At 48.4% G+C, this 9544-nt stretch overlaps 1 non-coding gene across 1 annotated transcript; it reads left to right on the forward strand.

Annotated features, from left to right (window-relative positions):
- Window positions 1-8431: 8431 nt before the first annotated feature.
- LOC132004646 (U2 spliceosomal RNA) lies at window positions 8432-8622 on the forward strand. The gene has a single exon (XR_009400599.1). It is a non-coding gene; the product is annotated as a U2 spliceosomal RNA (small nuclear RNA).
- The last annotated feature ends 922 nt before the right edge of the window (window positions 8623-9544 follow it).

Consider the following 9544-nt stretch of genomic DNA (forward strand, 5'->3'; position numbering starts at 1 on the left):
CTCCTTGCTCAGCAGAAAGCCTGCTTCTCCCTCTTTCACTCCCCCTGCTCATGTTCCCTCTCTTGCTGTCTCTCTCTGTCAAATAAATAAATAAAATCTTTTTATTTTATTTATTTGTTTGTTTGTTTGTTTGTTTATTTGACAGACCGAGATCACAAGTAGGCAGAGAGGCAGGCAGAGAGAGGAGAGGGGAGCAGGCTCCCTGCTGAGCAGAGCCTGATGCGGGACTTGATCCCAGGATCCTGGGATCACGACCTGAGCCCAGGTCCCTAAGATCATGACCTGAGCTGAAGGCAGAGGTTTTAACACACTTAGCCATCTAGTCGCCCCTAAATAAAATCTTTTATTAAAATAAAGTAAGCTCTACACCCAACGTGGGGCCTGAACTCACGACTCTGAGATCATGAGCCATGTGTCTCACCCACCGAGCCAGCCAGGTACCCCATACTTTTCCTTTTTAATATACAGCTCAACCCAAGAAGTCAGTATGGTTATTCCAAAAAGAAGAAAGAAGCACTGAAAAGTTAGGTAATTTGTCCAAGGTCAGGCTGCTAGAAATTGGCCAAACTTGGCATTGAGCAAATGTTACAATGGCTGTGAAACTGAAAACACACAGTAATGAGAAACACAGATTGTCTCGTTTTTCTTCTGCAACCTCTGAAACTTCCTGGGCCTCACAACTGAGAGGGAAATTGTCACTTGATTATCTGATGAAAGTGATAAAACTGACAATCCTACTCCACCCTTCATCTTTCTGGTTTGCCAGAGGTGTTGATGAACAAATGGGTAGGAGGGGGAGGGGCAGGGAGAGGTAAAGGAAGGGGCCCAGCTTGTCAGGGCAGTGCTAGACTGTGGGCTTACCGAAATTTGTCCCCTTTATACTGTGGGCTTACCGAAATTTGTCCCTGTCTAGCAGGGAACTCCGGGAACTCCGGTTCCCTGCCCCCCTCCCCCACATACACACCCTGTCCCCAGGGAGCCTTCCTCCATTAATGACCATTTTCCTTCCTGGCAGCCTCATGTCTGCAGCCCTTTCTCTCCACAAGATCACAGCCCAGGACCTTCTGTATTGGGGGATTCACTGCAGAGAACATTTGAACATCCGTACATTGAACAATCATATATGGGGTGCCTGCTAGGTTCTGAGCACACAGCCCTGAGTGAGATAGTGAAGGACCTGCCCTCTTGGAATGTACATTCTAGAGGGGAGAGGCAGGCAGTGAAATAAAGAAGATGGTTTCAGATGGTGATACTTGCAATCGAGGGAAATAAGACAGGGAGATGTGCCAGAGAGAGACTCAGGAAGGGAACTATTTCAAACTGGGGAGAGAGGAGGCTTCTCAGGAAGTCCTCTCCCATAGGTGACATTAGAGCCAAGGATAAAGCCACAAGGAATCAGGTCAGCATTCAAGACAGAATGACAGACTAGCTGGGACCTACCCACTTCCTTCCAAGGGCTCCCCCACATGGATGGGATTCCATCCTTCTTCATCCTCAGAGCTGTCTCCCTGCCAGATGAAGCCCTTAACCCAGGGCTGGTTCCTGTCATCTACAGCTCCAAGCTGCCCAGCACTGTGCCAGTGGACAGTCAGGAAATCTTGCATGAATTCATATCCCTGACTAGGAAAACCAAACATCTACGCTTAGCCTGGGAGATTCCTGGTCTGGGGTTCCTCAGCCTTTGAGGGTTCTGCTGATACTGGGTTAGCCAGGGATGCCTATAAAACCCTGTGTTTCTGGGCAAGTTCTAGGTAGTATTGGACTCTGGGGACTTTATTGAGGACAAGGGACTTTCTTAGAGGAGGAAAAACAGAGGCCAGGGGTGGGGATGACGCTGGAGAGAGAAGCCCCTCCTCAAAGCCTGGCAGGCTGAAACCCTGGGCTGAGAGTCAGGGTGAGTCCTGTCCCTCACCAATAGACTAGCTTGGAAAAGTCACTCTCCCCCCTGCCCTCCGGGTTTAGGCCATTCCAGGTCCCTTCAGCTACCAATAGTCCATACGCAGAAATAGCTGAGGATAAGAGATGAAGGAGCTCACCAAGGAAGGGGCTGAGAACATCCTTGTCTCCAAGGGAGGAGTGAGCCGTGAAGGAGGGAAGCCAAAGAAGCAGCTGGCAGCTTGGGAATCACAAAGACTCTTTTTTCCTTTCTTTTTTTTTTTCTTTTCTTTCTTTTTTTTTTTTTACGGTTTATTTATTTATTTGAGAGAGAGAGCAGGGGTAGGGGCAGAGGGAGAGGAGAGTGCATCCTCAAGCAGACTCCCTGAACAACGCAGAACTGGCACGGGGCTCCATCCCACGACCCTGAGACCACCACCAGGAGTCCAGAACTTGAGTGTAAACCAAAAGTCAGCCACTCCACTGACGGAGCCACTCAGGCACCCCCACGAAGACCCATTTTTCAAATCCCAGCTTTATTTACTCAGGAACAAAATGGAGAAATTACAAGCTACCTCTTAGAATGAGTGTGAAGAGGAAAAAACCATGTATGGAAGGACCCCATAGGCACCCTTCTCCCCTGCAGGCGGCCCTCTCAGAAGCAACGATCCCAAGACCCAGTCCCAGGGCCTGGGGCTTAGGTCTAGAAAGGAGCAGATACTGCCCCCTGGTGGATATGTTTGTCACTGACTGATCCCCAAAGAAAAGTGGAGGGAGGTTAAGTTTTAAGTTATGTATATAAGTTATATGCAGGTTCCTTTGCCTCCTTCTGGAGTCTTCCATTCAGACAGGGCCTTTTTTACAGTTTGAGGTTGGAAATGAAAAATATACCCTCTTCAAGTTTTTCTGTGGAACTGAGATCAGATTTAAATGAACATTATTTGTGGGGTACCTGGGTGGTCCAGTCAGTTATGAATCCAACTCTTTGATCTCAGCTCCGGGCTTGACCTCAGGGTTGTGAGGTCGAGCCCCACTGTGGGCTCCGTGCTCGGCATGGAGGCTACTTCAAAAACAAAACCAAAACAGAAAACCATGATTTGAGCAGAAAATTTCATTTCGGTGACATTTCCCATACTGTTACTGAGGGCCTAATGACAGGGGCAGAGAAGGCTGAGGCAGGAGGAAGCTCCAGGGCAGGGACGGTTATGAAGAGCTCGGTGGCAGCCATGTTTGGGTGTCTGTGAGGAGGGATGTCCAGCGTCCATGCCTAGCACTCAGGGGAGGGCCGGAGGAAGGGATTTGGGTAGTCAGCAAGAACCAGGCACGAGAGCCCCCAGGAGAAAGAGAATACCTCAGAAACAAGGAACAGCTGAACTGAGAGGCAGAGAAGGGAGAAAGGCAGGCCCATGCTCTGGAGGGAACAGGTTGACCGCCCAGGTATCCAAGCTGGGTGGGCTCCTTGGAGCATTCACAACAGGGCCGGTCCCCAGTGACCTCATCCGTTCGATTCAGTCTTTCTCCTCAGATTGGGGTGGGGAGGCTTCTCAGTCCAGCCCTCCATGTGATCTGGCACACACTGAGAGGTTAGTGTAGGCTTCAACCCATCGATCTCAAATTTGAGTGTACGTCAGAATCATCTAGAGGACTTACTAAAAACACAGATTGCTGAGCCCCACCTCTAGAGTTTCTGATTCGGTCAGTCTCGGGCTCACAGACCCAAAAATGTGCATTTACAGCAATTTCTCAGGTAATACTGATGATGCTGGTCTGGGGGCCACGCTACGAGGACTATTGGCTTAAAAGAGGAGTTCCAGTCCTGACTTTCACGTTTCCAGTGAGCCCTTGGGTACATTATTTATCTTCCCAGCCTCAACCTCTTCATCTGTAAAATGGGATAATACTTACCTCACATGGTTGTCATGAGAACTGAATAAGGTTAAATGTGTGAAGCAGTCCACAAAGGAGTTGGCCTATATAAAGTTCTCTATGCCTGGTAGCTGTTATGATAATGATATTAAATTAGTTTATCTCAGGGCTCCTGGGTGGCTCAGTCGCCCTTCTGCACAGGTCATCAATCCAAGGTTCTGCTCGGCGGGAAGCCTGCTTCTCCCTCTCCCGCTCCCCTTGCCTGTGTTTCCTCTTGCTGTGTCTCTCTCTGTCAAATAAATAAATAAAATCTTTTAAAAAATAAAAAAAAACAAATGAGTTTATCTCAACCAATAAAACTACAGAAAAAAGGACCCAGGAAACCAGTTTAATATGGAATATCTTCCTCAGATAACACACAAAGTGACATATACAAATTGATCCTTGGCTGCCATTTCTTTTCCAATGTATATGACTGAAAGCATTGCTTTTCAGAATTTCATGTGCATATTAACCTCCTGTTGACCCTATTAAAATGCAGATCATGGGCTCCTGGGTGGCTCAGTCATGGAGCATCTACCTTCACTTCAGGTCATGATTCCAGAGCCCTGGGATCTAGTCCCATGTCGGGCTCCCTGCTCCATGGGGAGTCTGCTTTTCCCTCTCCAACTCCTCCGTGGTTGTGCTCCCTCTCTCTCCTTATCTCTCTCTGTCAAATAAATAAAATCTTTAAAAAATAAAATAAAATGCAGATTATGTTTCAGTAAGTGTTACAGACTGAATTGTGCCCCACCCACTCAGGTTATATATTGAATATTCAATACTTTATTCAAGTAAAAATTCAATATTTATATATTGATGCCCCACCCCCCAGTGTGATGGTATTTAGAGGGGAGGCCTTTTGGAAGGTAATTTGGAGAGAGGAGATTATGAGAGTGGGGCCCTCAGGATAGGATTCCCTTAAAAGAGATGCCAGAGAGCCAGAGATACCAGACAGAGAAGGTGGCCATCTGTGAGCAAGGAGGGACCTCACCAGAGTGCTATCTGGTTCAGCTGGTACGCTGAACTGGGACTTCCAGCGTCCTCCACGGTAAGAAAAGAAATTTCTGTTCTTTAAGCTCCTGGTCTACAGTATTTTGTTATGGCAACCAGAGCAAACTAAGACAGTAGGTCTGATGCGGTGCCCAACTTTCTGCATTTCTAACCGGCTCCCAGGTGATACAGATGCAGATGTTCACAGACAGCGCTTTGAGCAGCAAGGATCTAGAACAGATTAATAGAAAGTTACCCTAAAGGCTGTGCATTTTCCCTGACGGTGAGTACTTTTTTGGTGTCTTTTTAAAAATTTTTTTATTTTCTTTCTTTTTTTTAATTTTATTTATTTACTTGACAGTCAGAGATCAAAAGTAAGCAGAGACAGAGAGGGGGGAAGCAGGCTCCCCGCTGAGCAGAGAGCCCAACGCAGGGCTCTATCCCAGGACCCTGAGCAGAAGACAGAGGCTTAACCCACTGAGTCACCCAGGCGTCCCCTGACGATGAGTACTTTAAATGTTCTCCTGCAGATCTACAACAGAAATCTGCTATAATCCCAAGCCTCTGATGAGTCTAGAGGCTTATTATCCCGAGCCTCAGCAATCATTATTAGATAAAAGAATGTATGAGCTAAGAGTTTTGTCTGACCCCTGGTCACCTTGCCTACTGCAAAGACCTTTGGACTTGGAAGACTTTTGGAAGTACCCAGGGTGAGCCAGGCAGCTTCTGCAAGCTGGATTTGCAAACTGGGGATGTTAACACTTCTCAAAGGTGTTGTAGAGGTTAAATGAGAGGTACCCGGTTGGCCCAGATGATAGAGCATGTGACTCTCGATCTCAGGCTTGTGAGTTTGAGCCCTACCTTGGGGGTAGAGTTTACTTTTTTAAAAAAAAAGGTGGTTTGTTTGTTTGTTTGTTTGTTTTAAGATTAAATAAGATTGTGACCATGCATGTGCCATAAACTGCACCTGGCTCACACACAAGGACACTAAAAAAAATAATAATAATTAGAGTTGAGCCCCATGAAACAAGTTTCTTGGCCTCTGAATTGGAACTCTTTGCTCCAAAGCTCATGTTGGCTTCCTGCACCTGAAGATTCCAGGTAGCCAGTAGGGTCTGCAGCAAGCCCAGCATGGGGAAGAGAGGACAGAGGGGGAGGGGGTCGAGAGATGGACTACCTGGGCAGGTGCTGGAAATAGAGAGGGGACAGACCTTCTCCTGCTGTTGGGCCTTATCCAACTTGGGATAGGGACTAAGATACCTGCCCAAATGGCCAGGACACCAGACAGGACAAGAAGGCCAATGAGAGATAAATAAATGCTTGGGGTGTTCAAACCACAGCAACCCCCTCTCAGCCAATCCAAATTAGTGAGTAAATTAGATGGTCTGAGACACACAGATCTGAACAGAGATCATAGGATTAGAAGGCCCAAAGAGTCACGTTGGGTGCAAGCTAAGCACCTTATGTATTATTTCATGTGACTCTCGTGCATTCGTTCAACAAATATTTATCAAGCGCCGAATACATACTGAGCACTGCCTCAAGTGCTGCGGATAGAACAGCCACAAAACCCCTATCAAGGTGAGAAGCACATAAACCAATATATGTGAATATTTATGAATATATCTAAATTAAGTGTCTTAAAATATTTTTTAAAGATTTTATTTAGGGGTGCCTGGGTGGCTCAGTCGTTCAGCAGCTGCCTTCAGCTCAGGTCCTGATCCCAGGGTCCTAGGATCAAGCCCCGTGTCAGGCTCCCTGCTCAGCGGGAAGCCTGCTTCTCCCTCTCCCACTCCCCCTGCTTGTGTTCCCTCTCTTGCTGTCTTTCTCTGTCAAATAAATAAATAAAATATTTTGGGAGCCCCATGCAGGGCTCAGACCTAGGACCCTGAGATCATGACCTGAGCAGAAGGCAGATGCTCAACCCACTGACACACCTGGGCATCCCCTGTCTTAAAACATTATTAATTTTGATCACTGAAGAGTTGGGGGGGCAGTCTCCCAAATCCCCCCCCCCCCAAGGAGGGGTCCTCATTGGCCTCACCATAGTCCTGGCCCTGGATAAATATAATATCCACCTTGCGGGACTGTTGAGTGAATTAAGTTCGGTAATACAATAGAGCACTCAGCCCAGGGGCTGGCGTTGGAAAGGGTTCAGGCAACACCTGAGTACAGGCTCTCCATCCCACAGGGTGAAGTGACTGCGTTTCAGTCTTATAACCGCAATACCTTCTAGTTTTTCTGAGATCAAATGAAAGAAATATTAACCCCCCAAGTAAACTGAAGTTCTCTAGGAAGGAGAATATGAAAGGTAAATGCTGACTAAGCAGCCAGCCAGCAGCAGTCTTTGCCACAAAGAAAGGTCAGGGGAGGGAGTTTAGAAATTGATTGGCCTTGATACCCAGAACATCCCTGACAGTCATCTCTCCTCTGTCGTGTGCCACCACCCCTGACCAGATCTTCCACCCCCATCACCCCTGGACCAGGCCAGTAGCCTCCTAATTGCTTCTCTGATTCAGTCCGATCTGGGGATCGCTTCTTCACTTAACAAACGTTTACTGACCACCTACTACCTGCCAAACACTAAGCTAGTGATGGGGTACACAGATAAATACTGATGAGGGTCACCCCTCAAAGATCTCGGATTCCAAGCGGGGGCGGTCAAGGGTTGCCAGAAAAGGTGGAGAGTGGTGTACCTGAAACGAATTAGCAGGTGGGACAAAATGCATATGACAGCCGCTAATCAGAATTTAGGTAGGGTATAGAAGGGCCTTTAAAGAAGGCTTCAGGAGAAGGTGACACCCAAGGGGAATCCAGAGTATCTGCATAAACAGCCAAGTTAGGAAGACGTGAAGGAAACGATGTCCCAGGCGCAGGGAGCTTTACGTATGAAGCCCAAGACATGATTCACTCTCAGAAGCACGGAGAGACCCAGGTACTGGAGTTGGAGAAAATCCATCCAGCGGCCCACCCCCGCTTCCCGATCTGACACACCTCCTCTCTCCTCCGCACTTTCTTAAGATTTGCCTTGCGTCTCGCAGGAAGGCAACCCTCCTCGCTTCGGGAAGCCCCTGCTCCAGACCTTCCGCTCCCCTAACTCAGAATGAGCCCCTCAGCTGGCCAAGTACGATAAGATCGTCTTTCCGCCGACGTAATACACCACACGGTCCAAGCATTTCTAGTGAGGATGTCTTGCGACATTGTCTTCTTCAGGACCAACTCCGCCAACTGCTCCCTTCCAGAGGCCCCGATTGCCGTCACCCAGAGCCCTCTTGGATCCTGTCTTTTCTCTCGGTCTGTACAAAAGTGGAGACTAACCCCCCCCCCCACCCCCCGGCCCCGTCCGGGATTCAACGCAGGTGCGTTGCCGGGTGACTGTCGGCCCGCTGTCTGTGACCACGCCTCCTGGGCGGGAAGAGGAGGGGCATTCAAATTAGATGTGGCGCTACAGAGAGAGGAGACGAAGCGACGACAGAAGCACCATTTCTGTGTTCAGGTGTAGAGAGTGGACACGTGTGCGGCCGAGCGTCCTGAGCGATGGCCGCCATAGCGCTGTCGGCGAGGGGAGGGAAGCGAGGCGTGGGCCGCGCGCCGCGGCTCGCCGTGAGTGCAATATGGATGGCGACTTGGCGGTGACAGCGAGGGACGGGTGCTTGGTATCGCTTCTCGGCCTTTTGGCTAAGATCAAGTGTAGTATCTGTTCTTATCAGTTTAATATCTGATACGTCCTCTATCCGAGGACAATATATTAAATGGATTTTTGGAGCAGGGAGATGGAATAGGAGCTTGCTCCGTCCACTCCACGCATCGACCTGGTATTGCAGTACTTCCAGGAACGGTGCACCCCCCTCGGGGGTTAACAGACGGGTTACAAATGACAGAACGTGTCTTAGAATGCTCTGGTCTGAAGCATTTTGGGGTTTTACCTTTTCTATAGTTGCTGGGGACACTTTTTGAGGGGTCGTGCCTTTATTTCAGTAACTCTCTTCTTTTGTTCCTGGGTTATTAAGTCTGGAGGAAGTTCTATCCTTTCCTAGTTATCCTTTCCTAGTGACTGACTGGTGGTGGTGGGGGGAAGCTGGCAGGACCTCTCTTACTCTCTGCTAAATGTGAGTTCATCTCTAAGTCAAGTGTGTTGGTCTCTCTGAAGCTCCCTTTTCTCATCTGTTGAACAAAGATTTGACTTACTTTTATCACTGTGGATGGGAGTAAGGAGCCACCAACCACCATGATGTAAAACCACCAGCCCAGACTAAAGGTCCCTTTAATTCTGTGGGAAGGGGAAGAGGAAGGAAGCTGAAGAAGTTGGGAGCTGGGCCTTGGCAGCCTCAGTTTCCAAAGATGTAAAATACCAAAAAGAACACTTTCACTTTGGGATCCTTGAAATGAGGAAAAAGAATAGGGGCTGGGGGGTTGGGAGGATGGGGAAACTGGGTGATGGACATTAAAGAGGACACATAATGGAATTAATTAAGGAAAAGTGGGACTAGGTAGGGAGACAGGGATAGGGGCCGTGTGATTGGCTCACAGAAATCTCAAAAATGTGGAGGCCTGGGCGCCTGGGTGGCTCAGTGGGTTAAGCCGCTGCTTTCGGCTCAGGTCATGATCTCAGGGTCCTGGGATCGAGTCCCGCATCGGGCTCTCTGCTCAGCAGGGAGCCTGCTTCCTCCTCTCTCTCTCTCTGCCTGCCTCTCTGCCTACTTGTGATCTCTCTCTCTGTCAAATAAATAAATAAATAAAATCTTTAAAAAAAAAAAATGTGGAGGCCTGG

The sequence above is a fragment of the Mustela nigripes genome, chromosome 16, assembly GCF_022355385.1.
Source record: "Mustela nigripes isolate SB6536 chromosome 16, MUSNIG.SB6536, whole genome shotgun sequence".
Lineage (NCBI taxonomy): Eukaryota > Metazoa > Chordata > Mammalia > Carnivora > Mustelidae > Mustela > Mustela nigripes.